Source organism: Periplaneta americana, chromosome 4 (genome assembly GCF_040183065.1).
Source record: "Periplaneta americana isolate PAMFEO1 chromosome 4, P.americana_PAMFEO1_priV1, whole genome shotgun sequence".
Taxonomy (NCBI): domain Eukaryota; kingdom Metazoa; phylum Arthropoda; class Insecta; order Blattodea; family Blattidae; genus Periplaneta; species Periplaneta americana.
In genome coordinates this window covers 57,082,878-57,106,076 of record NC_091120.1, presented here as the reverse complement: position 1 = coordinate 57,106,076, position 23,199 = coordinate 57,082,878, and positions in this window count along the sequence as shown.

The window sequence follows — 23,199 nt, the reverse complement described above, 5'->3', positions numbered from 1 at the left end:
AGTGTTTCCGTTCGTTTAATTGTTCTTTTGTATCTAGATCGTAATGATGGGTCCATGGTTCGTTCATAATTACAATATGATCCAAAAAGTTACAAGAATCATTTTCAAAATGGCGGAAAGCCGAATTGTAAATTGATGGTTACACCAGCATAATGAACATCTACGAATTTTCCTTCTTCTTAGGATAGTCTGACATAATAATGGCAAGTCCATACCACTATATAATCGCCTTATAACGTGAAAATGGTTACCCTAACTTTAATTCTAGTCATTTTAATCTGTATGTTTTAACCTAATTTCTAATTGTTTAATGTTTTATGTCACATTTTACTTTGTTATTATATATTGTATAGTCCCCATGAAATATGCTACGGTTCACTGTTTTCTATATTCATACACATCTCATGTTAAACTGAAGATGACCCCTGCGGTGGTTGAGTGGTCAGACCTCTGACCTGTCACGCAGGCGCCCAGGTTCGAGTCCCGGTCGGGTCTGGGATTTTTCATTAAAAATCCATAGTGACACTTGTGGCGGACAAGGACGCAGTTGGGGGTTTTTCTCGGGGTTCTCCCGTTTTTCCCCATATTAGGCATCTACATCATTCCGTCACCATTTCTCCAATTCGTCATCGTTCATAGCATTCCCCAATCGCCTGCTGGCGACGCACGGAGGGGGCTGGCCTAGGGACGAGTGGAGTTGCCTGCTCGACACCTGGGTACGCAGCGAACCTTAGTGTAGTCTGGGAATGCGCCTAGCTTGAGGGTTAGCGCAATAGACCGTAACAGGTCGCAGTGCTGGCCCATAGTGCCCCCCTCCCGTAAATTCAATTCAATTCAATAACATGAACATGACCTAATGAGGTTTAAAACGTTCGTTCATTAAAACATAATCTACTTTAAATATGTAGTGTCACTTATTATTGATAGGTTATTAGACGGAACATATCTCGCAATTTTGATTGTTTTTATATCAAATTGACTTATCTGAAAACATGTCTTTGAAAAAAATATTGATTAAGATTATGTACATAAATAAAATAATACATGTCATGTCATGTCATGGTACACTATACATTACGCTACACTACACTACATTATCTTACTCTATGCTACACTACACTACATTATCTTACTCTACGCTACACTACACTACATTATCTTACTCTACACTACACTACATTATCTTACGCTACGCTACACTACATTACCTTATGCTACTCTACACTACACTACATTATCTTACGCTACGCTACACTACACTACATTACATTCTTCTATATACGAGTATATTGCCTAACATGGCTTCTGTTCTCGTCTGTTTCTTCAAAAAGAAGGATAAAAGAAATATTTTATTCCGAAATAATTTGGTTGGAATGACATAATTTTACCAGAAAAAAATTCACTTTCATGTACTACAGAAACCATGTTTTCTAGTTTCTTCAGGTAAGTGTTGTATACGAGACGTATGTCTAGTGTTCGGAATACATTGTTGCTTTTAAAACCCTCTATTCAAATTACTGTATGATTAAAGGAAGACAAACTTCCATCAAACACATATAAAATCTCTTTACAAATGTCAAAGAGAAGGAAAGATAAACAGAAACTGCAAGGAGGCTTTGAATATTGATGGAAAAAGATAACACAGAAAAAGGGCAGATCAAAAGAAACAATGAACGTGAAGACATAAAAGTAGAATGCGAGGGAATTTACAAGTGCGAGACCACCAGAAAAAGTTTCGTCTATGGAGGAATGTAAGGAAAGAAGGTGAGCAGAGAAATGGAGGTGAAATACTATTTAGACAACATAAAACAGAGAAGAGCGGGCTGTCGCAAGTGCTCTCATATCGCGACATTAAAAGTAAAACACTTAAGTTATTTTATAATGTTCTGCTTTATGACGGCGCGATAGCAACGAAAATGAGGCAGCTGCGAGAAGGTGCGAGATGGAATTTTATTAATCGCGCACATTATCACAGGCTCTTATTTGCAGGCGTAATCATACGTCCTGTCAGAGCGTCACAGCTTCTAGTAGTGGTGTTACCAACTGATTAATTTCATCTACGCTTTCAGAAATACAGTTTTTAATTAAACAGATCTTAAGTAAAAGACGGTCTTAAACCGCAGAGATCGCGCTTCGATCTTCGAAAATTATTTTAAGTTTTTAAACGACAAGAGTGATTCACGAAAATGTTTATTCAATATCTCGCATATTTTTCTTATTTCCGAGCTGGGACACTTCTACCTCTTTCGTCCTTCGCAACATAGGCTAGTTTTTTTATTTTATTTATGTTCATCTTGTACCTAGACGTCTTACGTCTCTTCTTTCTTTTAGATGATAATTTACTATTTTAATTTGAAGTTTTAGGTCGTCCTTTATTTCCAAATGTGATTTAATTTAATTCAACAATAATAGAACCTAAATGTTTCACATGTGCTAGTCTAAAGCATAGCATTAATTTTGGCCCTCGGTTATACTGTATAATTCTGTAGCTAAATTACACCCAGAACTTATAACATGTAACCCTCTAACATGTAACAAGAAAAATAGAGACGTGTTAATGTTTTCAATTTTATTAAATAAATTTATAGCCTATGTGTATGAATTAATCAGCCTATATTAAATTCCTATTCTATAATTTCAGAATTTTTTTTCATAAATTGTCCTATTATTCTTCTCTATGTTAATATTATATTATGTAATTTCATTGTAACTGTAATTTTACTTTTAGTTCCTATCTTATTTTATTTATATACAGTATTCCTCTTTTAGTCTATTGTTTCTGTTGTTGTAATTATATTCTGTATACTTATTGTGAGAATAATCTTCTGTTGTGCACAAGATGGTTTAAAAAAATACAATTTTTTATTAATATTATTGTATCATCTTTCTACATTGATGTATTATTTCTATTTCTGGATCTAGCCCAAAACCAGGCTAAGATATTAATTACAGGAGCCATAAAAACTACACCTACCCAGCCCTAGTAGCTGCTACTAATAATACTCCACTGTATACTGAAATAAAGGAAAGGGCTCTCATACAATATGAAAAGTTAATTAGACTGCCCTCAGATGACTTTTGGATCAACTACCAGCGAAGAGAGAGGAACCTGAAAACTCAGAAAGGATTTATTCAATACCTTGATCAAATTAGGAACAATTACATTCATCATCATCATCATCATCATCATCATCATCATCATCATCATCATCATCATCATCAATAACTTCAAGGTTTAGGCCGATGGCCTGTTCCGGCTCCAGAGTTTTATCGGTCAAACTGGTCTCTCCAACGTCTCTTTGGTCTTCCCACTCGTCTTCTTCGTGTAGGTCTGTAACACCATGTTCTAAAAGGTATCCTGTCGTTGGGCATTCTTGGTATGTGATCGTACCAATTATTTCTATATTTTTCAACTATAGTTGTTATGCATTCGATATTCAGTTCTTGACGTATATCTTCATTTCTCTTATGCTCCTGTAGTCTAAATCCTGCTAGTGGCCTTAAGAGTCTCATCTCAGCGGCCTCAATTCTTCTCTGTTGGGCTCTAGTCAGAATCCACGTTTCTGAACCATATAGCAATGTTGGTATTGCTAGTGTCTTGTAAAATTTAAGCACAGTCTGTCTGTCGCCTTTATTTATGAGTGTACGTTTAATTGTACCAATAAGTCCTAAGAATTTATTTAACTTGTTTTCTACGTTTGTTGAGGATATGTAAGAGAGATCACATCCAAGGTAATTAAAAGAATTTACTTGTTCAATCATCTTATCTTCTACTACAATTTTAGTTCTTAGTGTATTATTTCCGCAGAAGCCAAATACTTTAGTTTTCCTGTGTGATATTTTTAGATTACAGTTATTAGCAACAATTTTCAACAAATGAACTGCTCTCTGTAGGTTGTCTTCAGAATCAGCCAACACCAACTGATCGTCTGATAAAAATTAAGTAATCTAAAATGATATTATCTATAAAATAATGTGTTTTTAAATTGTTTTGCAATTCCCTTACGGCTTCGTCTAAATATAAATTAAAAAGGGCAGGTGATAAGGGACATCCTTGTCTGACCCCTTGGTTAACTTCTCGCAAGTTGGTGGTAATCTTGTTTATTTTCATTTTGATTTTTGTATTTTTATACATACTTTGCATCACCCTTATTAGATGCTCAGGAATTCCTTTCCTTTTTAATATCATCCACAATTTTGTTCTGCTAATCATATCAAATGCTTTCTCAAAGTCCATGAAAGCCATATATGTGGGAATATTAAATTCGACATGTTTTTCTATAATCTGCGTTATGGCGAAAATATTATCAATACATGATCTGTTTTTCCGGAACCCACAATTACATTCAAGAAACAAAATTAGAAAAAATTTTACCTATAGAAAACCCACTGGAACAAATAGAAGTAGAGCATAAATTAGACCTACTGGAGAAATTTAAAAAAAGGAGATACTAGTACAGAAGTTTTGAAATGTCTGGGATTGGAAACAATATATACAATGTATCCTGAGGATGAATACCTACACATCTACACACTGATGGTTCACTGATGGAAGAAGGAGGTTGTGTAGGTGCTGGAGTGTGCAGCACACTCTTCAATTTCTACGCTTCTGCACGAAGATTGAAAACTAATTTTGATGGAGCACTAGAAGCAATACGCATTGCCTGTCCCAACTTTATGTTAGATTAAATTCATTCCACAAAGTGGCTATATTTTGTGACTCCACCTCTGCTATCCAAGCCATATCAAGTCCAAGATATATACCGACATTCAAAGTTTCGGAAATCAAAACATTAATCAAGAGATTACAACAAGCAGGCAAAGAAATCACACTCCAATGGATTCCTTCTCATGTTGGTATCAAAGGAAATGAGACAGCTGATATTCTGGCGAAAAAAAGGCACAAAAATAGTTGACCCTCCACAGGAAAGAACTCTATCTTTTTGTTCAGCAAAATCAATAATCATTTCCACTTTTAGAAAGGAAAGATCAAACCAACTGAAAAAAATTAGCCAAGGGCAGATTTGGGCGAAATTGGTAACGGAAAAAAAAAAAACATCATTCCGGAAACTTCCCGAAGTGAAGCTGTAGCAGCATTCCGCCTAACTAAAGGACACGACTGCTCGGCAGAACACCTCCATCGCTTCAACATTCTGGATTCACCGAACTATATGCTGTGCAGAATAAATAGCCATCATGAACTGCGACCTTCTTAGGAAATGTACTGCACTTCACAAATTCTGGGACGGGACGAATGGACAAATACATTGGGAGGCTAGAATACTGATGGCTGAGTTCCAATAGTCTGGAGCATTAGAATAATAATAATAATTTCTATTTCTATTGTTTCTATTATTGTAATTATATTCTATAACTTATTGTGAGAATAATCTTCTGTTGTATACAAGACTGTTTTAAATAAATACAATTTCTATTAATATTATTCTATCATCTTCTTTTTTACATATATTGATGTATTATTTCTATTTCTATTGTTTCTATTGTTGTAATTATATTATATAACTTATTGAGAGAATAATCTTCTCTTGTAAACAAGATGGTTTTAAATAAGTAAATAAATAAATAAATAAATAAATAAATAAATATCTTCTTTATATTCATTAATTTTATCAGTCAGTGAATAAATATGTAGTTGTTTGCGAGCATCTTTGTTATCTGTTCACGTAGGCTTCCGCGGCTGGTGTACATGCTGTGTGGAAAAGCTTCAGGGCTTCTACCGCGTTGTCTTGGTGTTGGTGGCTGACGTTTCGACCGCTGTGTTGTGTGTTGTGACCCAACAACTGCCCTGAAGATGGCCACGACACAGCGGTCGAAACGTCAGCCACCAACACCAAGACAACGCGGTAGAAGCCCTGAAGCTTATCCACACAGCATCTTTGTTATCTATTTGATCTCTTCGGGTACACCCTTTTATTTTCCGTATAAATCTCATTTCATTTGCATATATTTTATTGTGATCTCTTTCTGTGATTATCCTAGACTCTCTTCGATATAAATTAACAGGCGCAATCACTGTTATGTACGATATTTCCGAACTTCACTTGTATTTATTGTACCGTTTAACATGCATTCGCGTGTCACTGAAGATCACTGCTTCCATGCCTCTTAAGTGACTCTATCCAACTGCGTCAGATTGTATTTAAGAACTGAGGTTCTACGCGTGATTTTATGCAAACATGTCAAGGACCTGCTCGTATGTCCTATTGTGATTATTCCTGGAATCTCTCCATACACGCCTTATGGCTAGTCTTCTTCTTCTGAGCCTTTAAAATGATGCATTTAATATAGATTTCAGGCGTTTCCCTGGTTCTAAATAACTTCTCCGTTTCCTATGTCTTGTCCCATATATATTAACTACAATCCGGGAACTTATTGATTGACCCCGGTATATAATTTCGTTACGAGTCTCTCTTCACAATGTTCTACTTTTCATTCTACAAATGGCTACAAACTATTGAGTTTTCTGTTATGCCCGGTCCAGTTTACTTGACGTTTTAATTGCTCATGCAAAACGTTGCAAGTAAGAAGGACCGTCAAGACAGTAAAGCTGAGCGATTTTTAGATTCGAATGCCTCCAACTCAGAGTTCGGTCTTCGTTCGGTTCTAAAAATCGCTCAGGTTTACGGTCTCAAGATCCTTCTTACTTGAAAAGTTTTGGATGTGTAAGTAAAACGTCAAGTAAGCCGTTGCGTATGGACCGGGTTTAACACATATTTGTCATAATCATATCTAGTATAACATAGTCTAACTAGATATTTGAAATGAGACATTTTCTCAAACGTTTTACTAACAATAATAATAATTTTTAATGACGAAGTTATGCAGTGCCACTATCATTGTTTTTGGTACCGAAGATCTAAAATTGTACAGTTCTTAGGTTTTATTCAATTAATAATCAATTCTTCAAAAATCTAAATATCACAATAAAACCTAGCCAAAAGCATGAATGTTTCAATTAATCATGTCACCTGAGCAAATTTCAACTACACAAAAAAAGATCTATTTTATCAATGACGGACTGCGGACCACGAGTTTGTAAACCTGTTTACTGTGCAAAATTAAAACCATCAATGAATGCCTCCCCCGTGGAGTTTCTTTTACTGTGAAGTCACCGCCCACTTAATTTTGTCTGGCTGCAGTAAACACTATGCGCAATTATACCTATCGTCTTCTAAGCTTAAGGTTGTCACGCAATTTGTTCTTATATAAGACTTTTCCTGCATTTTACGACCCACTTCTGCAACTCAGGGTCTCCTCATTACATCCCCTTATATTACACATTAGTGTGCAGTCATGGACCGCCTCCATTTGCTGTGAAAAATAACGCGCAATCACTTTGCAAACCAGGAGTGTACAAAGTTTCGGAATTATATTGCCCTTCATAGAAATAATATTTCTGAAATGTGTATTTTATAATAAGGTGTGTGAAGCCGCGTGAAGTCACATAATTTGTCATTTGTTTTACATACATACATGCATGCATGCATGCATGCATGCATACATACATACATATATACATACACACAGACACACACATACATAATACATACATACATACATGCATTACATGCATGCATACATACATACATACATACACACAGACACACACATACATAATACATACATGCATGCATACATACATACATACATACACACAGACACACACATACATAATACATACATACACACATACATACATACATACACACACATACATACATACATACATACATACATACATACATACATACATACATACATACATACATACATACATACATACATACATACATACATACATACATACGCTCATTTACCGAAAAACTGCGTTATTCATTTCTTCTTTTTCCCTTGTTAGGTTTTCGTTCTCTTTCTTTTCCCATTTTCTGTCCCTGCTTTTCGTTTGTTCATGCATATATTCATTTATTTTTAAATCTTTCCTTTTCCTTTCTTTGATATACGAGGGAGAATCTAAAAGTAACCTTAATAATTGTTTTAGTAATTGAATATGTATAATAAGACTACAAACACTTCATCACTTTTAACATAGTGTAACAGGAACACTTGCATTGAACGTAGTGGGGACTATGTTGAAAAGTGATTAAGTGTTTGTAGTCTTATTGTACATATTCAATTACTAAAACAATTACTAAGGTAACTTTTTGACTCTCCCTCGTATATTTAATTAATTTCTTCATTAACTCTCTCTTTTCTTCTTTATCTGTATCATTTCTTTTTCTTTCTTCTTTCCTTGCACTCTTCTATCTTTCTGTCTTCCTCTTTTTCGTTTATTAGAATGTTCAGACCGCCCTTTGAATCCTTTTAATTCATTCATGATCGGTTTCTACATACTTACTTACTTACTTACTTATGGCTTTTGAGAAACCCGGAGGTTCATTGCCGCTCTCACATAAGTCCGCCATCGGTCCCTATCCTGAGAAAGATTAATCCAGTCTCTATAATCACATCTCACCTCCCTCAAATCCATTTTAATATTATCCTCCCATATACCCTACGTCTCGGCCTCCCCAAAGGTCTTTTTCCCTCCGGCCTCCCAACTAACACTCTTCTGTTTCTACAACGCTAGACAAATGTTTATCCTGTGGATAAAAAACGAAATATACAAGATAGCGATAACCTTTGGCAAATCCTAAATTTATTTATGCACTTATAAATGCCTGGATAACTATTATCAATACATAACGGACAAATGTAGCGGACAACTTCCCTACGGTCCGCCATCGAATTCTCCTACAGCCTGCAGAATTCTTTTACTTTTCCACGTAGGCATCACCGCTGTACCTCAACCCTGGTGCCACAAGATATCATAAGCCCAGCAGAGAGCCCACGGTAGTACTTGCTGACGCCAGCGTTTCTGGCGCGTGTCCTTGAGTACAATATACAGTCTGCGAGCATCCGTTGATAGTATAGCTAAGAATGGTACCATCTCCTATACACGTCACGTCAGCAATCTGCCAACCACAGTTGCCAGTCTTGCTGCCAGACTGCGGCAAAAGTAAGATACTCGCACTTAAATTTCCCTGCGCTAGCGTTCCTGCGGGCGGTGTGTCCTTGAGTACAGTGTCCAGCCAGTGAGTTTTTGTTGTCACTGCAGCTGAGAACTGTACCTCCTCTTAAATACACGTCACATCAACAATCTGCCAATCACAACTGCCAGCTTTATCGTCCATACTCTGCTACAAATTTAAGACACTCGCACTTAAGATTCCCATTACTTATTTCACATGCCAAAAACGGTGACGCAGCCTATATATATATATATATATATATATATATATATATATATATATATATAGCATTACCACTAGCAACTAATGATCACACACCACGAGATCCAAGTTCAGTGGCGACTCACAGCCGATTCTGCAACAGTCGCAAACCCGAAATGGAGGGGGAAAATAAACGAAGAAGATGATGATGATAATTATGATGAAAGAGAATAAGTGTATATGAAGTGGAGAGTGTCGGTGCAATGATAGAAGGAAACGGGAGTACCTTGAGAAAAATTCCTCTGCAAAGACTGTTTTGTCCACTACAAATTTTTATCATGACCTGGGCGGGGATCAAACCGGGCTACTTGAATGGAAGACCAGCGCATTAACACTTGAAGAACATATATACTCCCTATCGTATATCTAACATATTCAACTTCGGTATCCATGGTCATTATTAAACATTTAAATATATAATTATCTTTCAAGTTTCAAGTCTACTTCAACATTCCCTTAATTCACAAGATAAATGCAACAGTGATTTTACTACGGCTGTTTATGTTGAAGTGATTTCCTCCCTATTCATCTGGGAAATATCTAAAAACACGCTTGACACATTAAGGTGCGGTAGGGAAGCAGTTTCTCAACAACCGTCTCGTGCATTTGCGATCTCTCACTTTGTCAATGACTGATGTGTGTGCGCAGTATTGGAAAATAAAAAATGGAGAGATGAGATTGTACTTAATACCTAGTATTAAACCAACACTTCAGAAGCATAAAACTTAATTGTGAAGCTTATAATGATAATAATAATAATAATAATAATAATAATAATAATAATAATAATAATAATAATATAATAATAATATAATAATAATTGATTAAATTACGTAAGTTAGGTCAGATGCAACAGTGTTCATGAGTAGGATAGTTATATACAATAAAAGTGATTTAATACAGTTATATGAACACTTTTATTGTATATAATAATAATAATAATAATAATAATAATAATAATAATAATAACAATAATAATAATAATAATAATAATAATAATAATAGGTCTAAAGAATTACATCGCTCTTAGAAATTCAAAGCTCTTGGCCAGATTTAAACTCGCTGACCTCGGATATAACGACAAGCAAGATAACCTGTATAGTCTACAGCATTCAGGACGACTAACACTTTTGTTAACTATTATATTATTTAGTCTATAATCTTCATTACATCTTAAATAATGTAAAACAGTGATAGCTTAATGATGATAATAATGATGATGATAATAATAATAATAATGTCTAATGATGATAATTATGATAATTATAATTATTATCAGTTTATTTTTGGTGCTCGGAGTTCTTTATCAAAATTTACATATAATTTTTTTAAACAATCATTAATACCATGTTTTCAAGTTCAAAAAATCATCTCGCAAATGATTCAAGATTCCTTGCAGATTATGCAATTTCATTTATATCACTCAGAAGATCTTAATTAAGGATATGCTAATTTTAATTTTTTTTATTTATAAGTATAATTTTAAGGTCATCTTCTAAAATTTTATTTTATAATTGATAATCAATGGTGCTTAATTATTACATTTTATTTTATAACAATATAATATTGATAAAAATAATGATAATGATGATAATAATAATAATGATTATGATGATAATAATAATAGGCCTAATGATGATGATGGTAATAATAATAATAATAATAATAATAATAATAATAATAAAATGTGAGAAAATGTAAATATAAATGACACTCGAGAGAGAATTAAACGTTGAATAAATATGGGAAATGCTTGCTATTATTCGGTTGAGAAACTTTTGCCATCTAGTCTGCCTGCTTTCAAAAAAATTGAATGTATCATGTATGGGCGAATCCAGAAATGCATGTAGAGTATTAGTTGGAAGACCTGAGAGTAAAGGACCTTTGGAGAGACAGAGTCGTAGATGGGAGGATAATATTAAAATTTATTTGAAGGAGGTGGGATATGATGGTAGGGACTGGATCAATGTTGCTCAGGAAAGGAGCCGATGGCTGGCTTATGTGAGGGCGGTAATGAACCTCCGGGTTCCGTAAAAGCCACTTGTAAGTAAGTACTAGTAGTAAGTAAATGTGAGAAAAGCGAGCAAACCACGGATATACTCGTATGATATACATCAGGTATTATCCTGAGCAAGAGCAAAATCCTTAGGAAATACAAGGTGGAGCATTTTAACCGAACTAATTTTTAAAGTGCGATAAATCTTTATGGACCGAAACAAATGTTGTTCTTGGTGTTCTAGTGGTTGCCAGTCCAGATTGATGATCTTTGAAGGGCAATAAAATTCATAGCATGGCTTCCTCCGATAGTTAAATAAAGTTTGGAGACCCGTGTCATATTTACGGCATATAAAAGATTCTTATTCCTAATAGAAGATCGCAAGCAAAATTAGTGTGTCATTTCTCAACCATGCTGAAATTTCATGCTACATAAACTTTGCAATCGAATACGTCGTAGATTCATAAAAAAAACAAATAGTCTACCTGCAATACAGAAGACTATTACTAATTACAGACGTGCCGCATTACAAAAATTTTCCTCTGCGTTGGCAGTCTTGATTGAAAATATTTATGATTTTGTATAGCGAACCGAAAAAAACTATCACAGACAAAAAGGCAATAAAAAAGAAACAAAATTAATTGTTTAAGTGTGCAATAGCTTTACAACGATATCTCGGTACTATCTTTATTTTAAAATAGATATTCATGGAGGCATTGTGAACAACTTTATCAGTGAGCTTAATGGTATTAGTTCATGCAATTCAGCTTTAGTGTTGATCGTACAACATCGCAGCTTCGTACCAAACTCTATCTCGGAGGAATCCGTTGGAACTAGCAAATTATTGGATCGATACTTCTTTATCATTCCTTGCAGACGCTATATTTCAACTGCTGAATAGTTGATTTAATTAAAAGACGCCAGATGCAGGGTGTTCGACAAAAGTGTTCTGTTACAATGTAGAACGTAATTTACAGTATATCATCCCCATTACGTCACAGTTGAAGACTCGTGAATCACCTAAATCTCTCAATATTCAGTACGTAAGCCTTAGAAATTCCAAGGAATCCTCGTGGAAAAACTATACAATTTTTATAGTTTTTTATTTACTTCTGCAAAGATATGAAATAGGATTCAAAGTTGTGAAATAATGCGGAATATCACAAAAAATACTACAAAATATACTTTGATTTCCTAGGCACGTAGGTTATGAATGGGGATTCCTGGTTGAAGGTAACTATTATATAATGGAATATTCCTTAAAAATTATTATTATTATTATTATTATTATTATTATTATTATTATTATTTGCGCTATCACCTTTACTTTTTAACTTTGCTCTAGAGTATGGCATTAGAAAAGTCCAAGTTAACAGAGGGGTTTGGATTTGAACGGGTTACATCAGCTGCTTGTCTATGCGGATGACGTGAATATGTTAGGAGAAAATCCAGAAACGATTACGGAAAACACGGGAATTTTACTTGAAGCAAGTAAAGAGATAGATTTGGAAGTAAATCCCGAAAAACAAAGTATATGATTATGTCTCGTGACGGGAATGTTGTGCGAAGTGGAAATATAAAAATTGTAAATTTATCCTTTGAAGAGGTGGAAAAATTCAAATACCTGGGAGGAACAGTAACAAATATAAATGATACTCGGGAGGAAATTAAACACAGAATAAATATGGTACATTCCTGTTATTATTCGGTTGACAAGCTTTTATCATCCAGTTTGCTGTCAAAAAATCTGAAAGTTAGAATTTATAAAACAGTTATATTACCGGTTGTTCTGTATGGCTGTGAAACTTGGACTCTCACTTTGAGAGAGGAACAGAGATAGAGGGCTTTTGAGAATAAGGTTCTTAGGAAAATATTTGGGGCTAAGCGGGATGAAGTTACAGGAGAATGGAGAAAGTTACACAACGCAGAGCTGCATGAATTGTATCCTTCACCTGACATAATTAGGAACATTAAATCCAGACGTTTGAGATGGGCAGGGCATGTAGCACGTATGGGCGAATCCAGAAATGCATATAGAGTGTTAGTTGGGAGGCCAGAGGGGAAAAGACCTTTGGGGAGGCCGAGACGTAGATGGGAAGATAATATTAAAATGGATTTGAGGGAGGTGGGATATGATGATAGAGACTGGAGTGGTCTTGCTCAGAATAGGGACCTATGGCGGGCTTATGTGAGGGCGGCAATGAACCTCCGGGTTCCTTAAAAGCCAGTAAGTAAGTATTATTATTATTATTATTATTATTATTATTATTATTATTAAAATGGAAACAATTAAAGCGAAATGTATTTATGAAGTGTATCTGGATTTAAACATTTCCTATAGATGCAAAGTACTGGTATTTCTTTTTCTTTTTCACAAAATGTATACTTAACCGAATAAATGCAATATACGATTTTACGATATATAGACTCAGAGTGGAAGATTTGTATCGAAATGAATTAGCTACAAGGGAGACACCGAAACTTTCCCGTTGTATAAGATTCACAAATTTTATGAACCGATTCAGTGATTTGGAAAATCTCTCCTTTCCGTGTAAAAACAAATCTATTCATAAAGTAGTGAACGTAATTCCGGATTTAACGGGATGAATTTAAGCTCAAGACTCCTATTCCTATCTCTTTCATAGTCGTAGCTCGCTCGATTCATGACGAAGAAAATCGCCTAAAATGCTGTAATTAACTTCCTTGCATAAGGTTCTGTACAGCTGCCTCCAACGACAGCAACCACAGTAAATGCATCGTAACTCAAAGTTTGGGTCAAATTAGACTCCATCAAACAGTCATAAATGTGGATCTTTTACTGCAGCGTGTGACTTCACATTGTAAAGGCTATTAACATGAAAATATTATAAAGAAAGTCTCTTAAACTCGGAGGAAATTCATGTTATGGCTTGTTATTATTGGGAATGAAGAAGTGCCATTATGTTTGTCAACTTAAATTTTGTTTACATTTGCGCAGTTTCGTCCAGTCTTTTGTTCTTTTTCTTCTTGTGCTTGTTCCTTTTAATTTTTCTTGTTGATCTTCCTGTTGATGCATCTTAGTCCTTGGTTCGTCTGACGAGAGAGATGAATACCTTTTGCGTTTGTCGTCGATTTTGTGATCTGTGAGCACATAGCTGTGGCAGTACGACTTCGCAATTTTTCTTCATAGTATAAATGAGGGATGTCAAATTGATGCCCACAGGAGCAAGCGCGCACTTTAGAGCCCAAGAGAGCCTGAGCGCTTTACAGCGGAAAGGAAAGAGACAGACGAAAGAGGTGGTATATGCCGCTTGGTTGAGCTATATTCAGGGATGGCCAGCACTGATTCAATAGATAAAGGGAAGAGAACTTTTTAAAACTGTATCATGTTAATTTTTAGATTTGCCTGAGAAGTATAAGTGCACTATAAGAATGTAAGTTTTAATTTTAATGCTCATTTTTCACAAGTTTGATTTTTTTATTCAAAAGAAGTATTTTCTCAACTTTTCGCATAGAAAAGTGAAATTTTCAGGTATAGGCCTATTTATTTAGTAGCCTTACAGAATGTTTTCGTAAATCTAATATACCGTAGGCTATATACGTATTACTGAAGATAGTGTATTGAAAATTTTGAAAATATTCGCATGGAAATTCTTTGTAAGGAAATGAATTAACAAAGCAACTACTGTTACAACATAAGCAAAAGATACATGCCCATGTGTTGTAAAAATGTCAGCTCTATAGCTTCAGCAGATTTCGAGAAAATAATTTAATATTTTGATGATATGAAGTTGCTCACAAATATCACCTTAAAAGCATAATGCGATAATAGTTTTGTTATGTAATATTAGTTACACTTAAAACAGATACAGTCCACACCTGTGGAGTAACGGTTAGAGCATCTAGCTGCGAAACCAGGTGGCCCGGGTTCGATTCCCGGTCGGGGCAAGTTACCTGGTTGAGGTTTTTCCGGGGTTTTCCCTCAACCCAATATGAGCAAATGCTGGGTAACTTTCGGTGCTGGACCCCGGACTCATTTCACCGGCATTATCACCTTCATCTCATTCAGACGCTAAATAACCTGAGCTGTGGATAAAGCGTCGTAAAATAACCTACTAAAAAAAACAGATACAGTACCTAGGTAACTTTGCTTTGTACTGTAATATTGTTTTGATTAGTTTATTGATCACTTTTGTAAGGCTAAAGATACCATCAATATAAATTCCAACTTATCATGTCATACTCAATCTCTTTCTTTGGAATATCACTTTCTTTATGAATGATGTGTTTCATCCACTTAGTACAATATAATATTATACTTCTATGGAATTTAAGTGAATATTCCTTCTTAACTCTCTATTATGTTATTAAGATTTAAAACACAAGTGCAATATTAAGAAATCAGTGTTAGTACTTTTATTTTACAGACAATACAGAAAATATTAAACAGAAAGAAGCCATATAAAAATAACGACATAAAATTTTACATTCCGTTTGAAGTTTCTGCACCACTGTTTTCTTAATCCAACAGGTTGCTTATTCATATACACAACCCTTCCTCTTTCCATACTTAGCGCTTGCTGCCCGCGCACGACGTCAAGGTCAGAAAAATGCGCTTGCTTTGACATCACTGGTATAAATGGTAGTCGTCGTCGTCTTCCTCACAAGTATTAGGGCAAGTGGCCTGTTACGGTCTCAAACTATAATTTTCAGTCCATCTCTTCATTGGATGACCTAGAGATCTTTTGCCATGCGGTGGGTAATGAAACAGTGCTTTTGGAATTCTGCATCGATCCATTCGTTCGAGATGACCCTTCCACTGAAGTTGATATTTGCTGATGAACTGCATAATGGGTTCTATTTGAAGTTCTTGCATTATGTTCTCATTTTTTTATGATCCCAGTGAGTATATCCAGCTGTTGCTCTCATGAACCTCATCTCACTTGCTGTTATTCTACTGACATCTTTATTCTTCACAGTCCACACTTCACTACCATAGCTTAATACTGGCTGTGCTAAGGTTTTATACAAGCCTATTCTTGTGTCTTTGTACTAGTGAAGGTTTCATGATTTTATTAATGATTCCCATTCTTTTGTTATATTTACATATTTTTTCAGCAATATCTACTTCATAATGTGATAGTTTATAGCCAAGGTAAGTGAAAGTATTTACTCTTTCTATTATTCAAACATATTTTACTCGGTACAGGGAATTTCCCACAAAATGACACTATTTTCTTTTTTTTTCAATATTAATTTCCACGTTATATTTTTCACTGACCATATTTAAATTGTGTACTGAATATTGTAAATCATCTTCAGTTGATGAAATGAGAACTAGATCATCAACGAAAAGTAAAGCATCAAGCTGCAAATTTCGATTAATTGGAATAAATCCATTGCCAATCTTGAACAATTCTGTTTGTTTATATATATATATATATATATATATATATATATATAACGGACAGAAGTGGTGAAAGACCACCGCCTTGTCGTACTCCACTATAAACGGATCGCCATTGTGAAAATCTATTGTTGTTTCGAATTGCTATGATGTTGTTTCATATATGTTGTAAATATTTTGTATAATCTGTTGAGGTACTTGATCATCTGCCAAAATCTGAAGTAATTTATTTAAATTACCTTTATCAAAAGCCTTTTTAAAGTCAATGAATGCCATATGCGTTTCTAAATTAAATTCTCTATGTTTCTCAACCAGTAATTTCAATGCAAAATATCCATCACAACAGGATCATCCTCGACGATAAATGATAGTTAATGAAGAAATTGCAAAAAGCCTTAGGATAATACCCAAAATATCTGATACAATACCATTAAATTCCAGTTTCAATGGCCGGTATTTAATCTCGTCGAAGAAGTCGATGATCTAGTCATCCGTCTAATGGAACGTTCCTTTCATTCGTTGTGCGCGAAGAAGTGCTTTTGTATTTTATTACATTATAAGACCAATTATTTTCAGTTCCAGTCTAATTTGTTGACTAAATTTGTGGTCTATTCTTCGGTATTCAGAAATCCGTCCTGTAAAGGTAATTTCTTTAAAATATGTCCTACTTCTATGACATATATTTACGACACACCTGCTATACAGACATGGATTCTGTATGATGGAAGCGCACTATCTTCATTATTCTATCAGGTTAACGTATGTCCTCAACAAACTGTCAGATTTTTATTCCATATGAAAACCTGTCAATATTGCCAATATCATCTCAATATATAACAATTCGAAGGAGAGTAGAAAACGTCGATACCGAATGGAGGAAAATCAGAGAAGTGGAAACCTGGCGCAGCATGTTCCCTACCGTGGGTCAACTGTATGCTGTAAGGCACAAATCTTGCATGAAAATACACTTTTATATCAGAAGGGATACAGCAAACATGCCGTGCATCCCCCTACGGGTTTTGGTAACAATGTGTTTTAATTGGGAACTTATAATTAAATTATGTGTAATTTAACGACAATCTTAAAACTACAGAAGGTATTATCACAGTCTAGTAGTATATACAGTCACGAAGCTCAATACGTAGTAAATATGCATCCATAGATAGTTGCTAACCACTAGGATCGCTAATATCGCCTCATTACAGACAATGCGAAATAGTACCGGCACAGTCCATTGTTCCTAGCACCCTCACAACTCAAGCTTCGTGACTGAATATAGGGGAGAGTCGGGTAGTATCGGACAGTGCGTTTCTTTCATCTACCACCACATGGTAGTACCTGAATGACATGGTTATGTTTCTCTATGCGACATCACAGAAACGTAACCATGTCAATCAGGTACTATCATCGTGTGATAGATGAAAGAAACTCACTGTCCTATATTACCAGATGTCCGATACTACCCGACTCTCCCCTACTAGACTGTAGTATTACTAGATGATATGACGATAATTCGATAATGGAGAAAAACTGGAGTGAGAATGGCAGATGAATCTAAATTACTCGAAGAAAGCGATCATTTCAACCACAAAAATCGAAAAATTATAATCCTATTTTTTTGTTTGCGTGTCAGTGAATCCACAAAGAAATACTTTTTTGCCTTATTCTACATTATGGTTCCAGTTACAAGGATATTAAGCTAAATGTTCTTATATGGCACATATATACTATACGTCATTCATTCATTTAGTGTTGTGCCCAAGAGCAGGTCTTTCGCTGCAAACCAGCTTTCTGTGATATTTAGAAATTAAAATTAAGTGCTAATTAAAAGTAATGTAAATCAAGTACGATAGCAATCCTACAAATATCTTCATTTTAAAGTCCCAAATTCTTACTGCCTATGCCCATTATTTACTGTAACATATATATTCTAAGAATCTACAACAAAAAGTACCACTTTCAATAGCTGGCACCCTTCTAGGTCCCGTCCAAAAGCTTCAACCATAAGTTTCATGAAAGGAAAAAAGGATAAAATACACATATTTTGTCAATATTATAATGTTCATGAAATCGATAAAATACATTAAAGGAGATATGTTACAGTTATATGAACACTTTATAAGTTTATTGAAGTTCTCAGTCAGACATGTTTCGGAGAATGCTACTCTATCTTCAGTGATAAATTACATCGACGAAGTGATTCAGATGTTCGAACTGTGTTCTTCCTTGGTTTAAAGTAGACTACAAGAATACAGTTCGAGTATCTGAACCGCTTCGCCGATGTAATTTATCACTGAAGATGGAGAAGCATTCTCCGAAACATGACTAAGAACTTCAATAAACTTATAAAGTGTTCATATAACTGTAACATATCTCCTTTAATGTATTTTATGACTTAAGGTTTTTTACTATCGGTATTAGAAGTTACAAGTAGGTCAAATTATAACTACTTTGAATTAAATATTTAGGTTAAGTACATAAAGTGCTAATTCTTTAAATATATGTCGGAGAATTATTCAGTGATTTGGTTAAAGCATTTGACTGTGTATATCAAAATACATTGATAAACAAACTAAATTTTTATGGTAATTATTAGAAATAACACCTTACATTGGTTTATAACTTATTTGTCAAACAGAAAATAAAGCATTAATTATTCGAAATAGAATTCTCTTGGGACAGGACAATGTGAGAACCTATATCGCTCGAACAACCGTTGAGAAAAATTCAGGAACTGGAAGGAATCACTGCTACCACATCCACCATACAGCGCAAATCTTGCGCCTTCAGACTACCATCTGTTTCGATCCATGACCTACTTTCTGCGTGGAAGAAATTTACAAAACTTTGAAACCGTTGAAATAGGTATCACCAAATTCTTCGCATCAAAAACCAGAAACTGGTACCGTCGCGAGATAAAAAAAACATCGCTGAAGAATTTCATGGCCTTTACCTTGAAGATTAGACTAACTACTTGTCACACTACAACGATAACGTTGCTCTAAACCAACATTACCTATGAGACAGTATCTGTATTTTTGTACAATTTTTTTATTTTGTAAATCTGGCTTTCAGGTAGTAGCTCCCTGTAAAGCAGGTTTGAATAATTTCAAGGAAAAATTGTTCCGGGGCCGGGTATCGTTCCCGGGACCTTTTCGATACCCGGCCCCGGAACAATTTTTCCTTGAAATTATTCAATTTTTTTATTCGTTCCACATCTCTAACCTAAAATGCTGATGTAATGTCTATGGAATACAAAAAATGAAATTAAATCGAAATTATAGGCCTAATCTGTATTTTGTTATTTTTACCATTCAAAATATTATTCCGATATATGAGCACATTCTGAAGAACAGAATCTGTGTCGTTCAGACTGAATGAAGACGCCTGTTCATACGCATACGAGTCCAGCAACGTGTTAAGGCTGGCGACTTTCCAGAGAGCGCAGAGATTTCGATACACTTCTCAACACTTCATTCTTCCTGAGTGGAGAATGTGCCCGCCCGCCCAACAAATAACACGCGTGCTTCACATCCTAATAGCTCCTCTCTCATTCAGGTGCTGCCTCCAGGTTTGCTATCTCTTATTATGCCAGTTACTCTTCCGTTCATTGATTTCAATCCGAAGCTTTCTTCTTTTGGACTTTGTTATTTTAGTTTCCTTTACCACTTCATTCTCTCCATTACCTCTTTTTTATCTCTTTCGTTCAATAGTATTCTCTCTTTTCCGTACTTTTAACGTTTCATTCATTCTTTCCATAATTGTTTATCATTTTTTATTGTTATTTCCTTGTGGTATGAAGTGCAAAAAGAAAATATAGCAGTAATGAAAAAAATTCAATTTCAATATTTTCGCAAAAAAATACTAGTTTTCAGCATCCCTGATAATGAAAAAAATATTTTTTGGGTCTCACGACAGTCTGTCCGTCAATCCGACTATCATGCTGTTCGTAGACAACGATTTATCCCAGCTATTATACGGATATCTGAATGTTCGGTAACTACGAATAGGACTAATTGTAACCGGAAATGATGCACATTAAAAATAATTTCAATAAAAAATTAATAGGTATTTATTTTAAATGGAGATGTAGTTTAAGGGCTATACTACACGAACGTTAAAAACGTTGCGTTGACAACGTTCTTTTATAGGAACTTAGTTTTTGGTAATACGATCGCTTGTATAATTGCATGACTATACTACACAAGCGTTAAAAATGCTGCGTTTGGTTGCGTTGCTTCGACGTTGAGAAGTTTCAACGCAGAGGCCTGCGTTGGCAACGCCATGTTTTGCAAACGTATTCATACTACATGTGCGTCACCAACGCAACGTCAACAACAGACTGGATATTGTGAAGCAGAATGCAGTTTTTACTATATACTTTTGGTGAGAATGAAACCATTTCGACTATACCTCCACCTAAATAAGAAGACATACCGGATGGTATTATTTCTCAGGCTACTTCGGGTAATGTAGACGATACCCAAACAAAATCGGGACCATCTCTTCGCTCGACAGGGACAGGAAGAAAAGAAAAATCTGAAAATATTCTAGTAACTGCAACAAGGGATATTACAAATATATTATCTGAGAGCGTGGCCATACAAAGACAAGACAGAGAGAATGACAAGGATGGAAACAAAGCTTTCCTATCATCATTTGTCAATATCATGGACAATTTACCTCCAGAGCTTGCAATTGAAGCCCGATTCAAAGTTTCTGAAGTGTTCAGAAACCTGCTTGTCGAGCAACGGGCAACATCAAGAATGTCCCAATTGTCAGATATGTCGCCGTTGAGTGTTATTGCCGATGGTTCAAATGATTCTGAGTTCATTGTTAATTTCAGTCAGTACTGATTTCTGCAGCTTGCAATGTTCTTAATTTTCAACATATTATGCATAAAATAAAAATATAATCTTTTCTGCAGCTTGTAATGATCTTAATTTTCAACATATTATGCATACAATAAAAATATAATCATTACAAATTAAGGCAAATTTTATTGCTTACCTTAATGTTACAACCAGCTTTTCGACAGGATGAATTGATTTCCTCATTACAGTATCAGTTTTCCTAATTTTATGAGAAATTAAATTCAAAAGATCATTAAAACATTTTGACATTCTGTAATAGAGAAAAAACTTGTCGGGATACTGTCGGTGATTTTCAAATGCAGTACAGTATAAAACTTTCCTGTCGAAAGTCTCTTAATGTTTGCGGTATGAATTCATCATCTCCTTTTCCTCTTTTTTTGAGACAGACTTAACACATAGCAGAGCTACATATGCAACTTGTATAACATCCATTGCAGTTCTAAAACCAAACACAGCGTCCCTAACGCAACGTGTAGTTTATACATTTTTCATGCGTTACCAACTCCTGTCAACGCAACTACGCAACGTGTAGTTTACACATTTTTCACACGTTACCAACGCCTGTCAACGCAACATTTTTAACGTTCGTGTAGTACAGCCCTTAGACTCATTAGGACGACTTTCTTCATTTCTAACGTGGAACGTTTATGCTCGATGGTCAATTGAATGGGTTGGTCTGTCTTGGCCTTTCATGAGCTGTTGCGAGGATTACAATTTTCTTACTCGTAAAAACTAAAATTCATAAAAGAAATCATAGATATCTTACTTTTGGGGAATTTAAAGTAATACCTTTTGTGCAAATCAGAAAACAAAGTTAATATTCTTATATTGAAGCACAGTAAATTGTTTCATATAATATAAACAACACTTTAACTAAATAAACTGTAAATAGAAATGTGACAGCAATATAAAAACCTGAATTATTTCCAGATGTGTAAAATAAATAATAAAAAGCTGTCTTTTCCTATCTTTACCCTTTATTTCATTCCTTCCTTTTCAAGCCTCTTTACCTCTCATTTTTCTTTCTAACTTTGTCTCTTTCTCTTCCCTTACTCCCAGAGAAGTAATGGAGTCTATAACATCAGTCTCTACTGTTTCACCGAAGAATGATTTTTCTAAATTAGAGAAGCTGAGAACTGTGACAGTTGAAAACATTACTAAAACGCCCAACATGTTATAAGATAAGTTCTCTTTCTGTATTTTTTCTGTCTTTTTCGTTGTACATTTCCCATATTTTGAACTTTTAAATAATAGCTCCTATTTTATCTCTATCTCCCTTTATTTTTTTTGTACTGAAGTCCTTCTTCCGTACCTCTGTCTTGCTCTTTCGTATCTTCACTTTCCTATCCAATTTCTTCCAATTAGTTTTCCATATATTCTATCCTCACTGTTTCATATTTATTTTATTGTTCACACTCTTTTTCAATTTCAGTTTTTTGCACTTTCTTTCTAGATATTTTCTTTTTGATTCCTTTTTACCTTTTTGTTATTGCGGATGACGTGAATATATTAGGAGAAAATACACAAACGATTAGGGAAAACACGGAAATTTTATTTGAAGCAAGTAGAGCGATCGGTTTGGAAGTAAATCCCGAAAAGACAAAGTATATGATTATGTCTCGTGACCAGAAT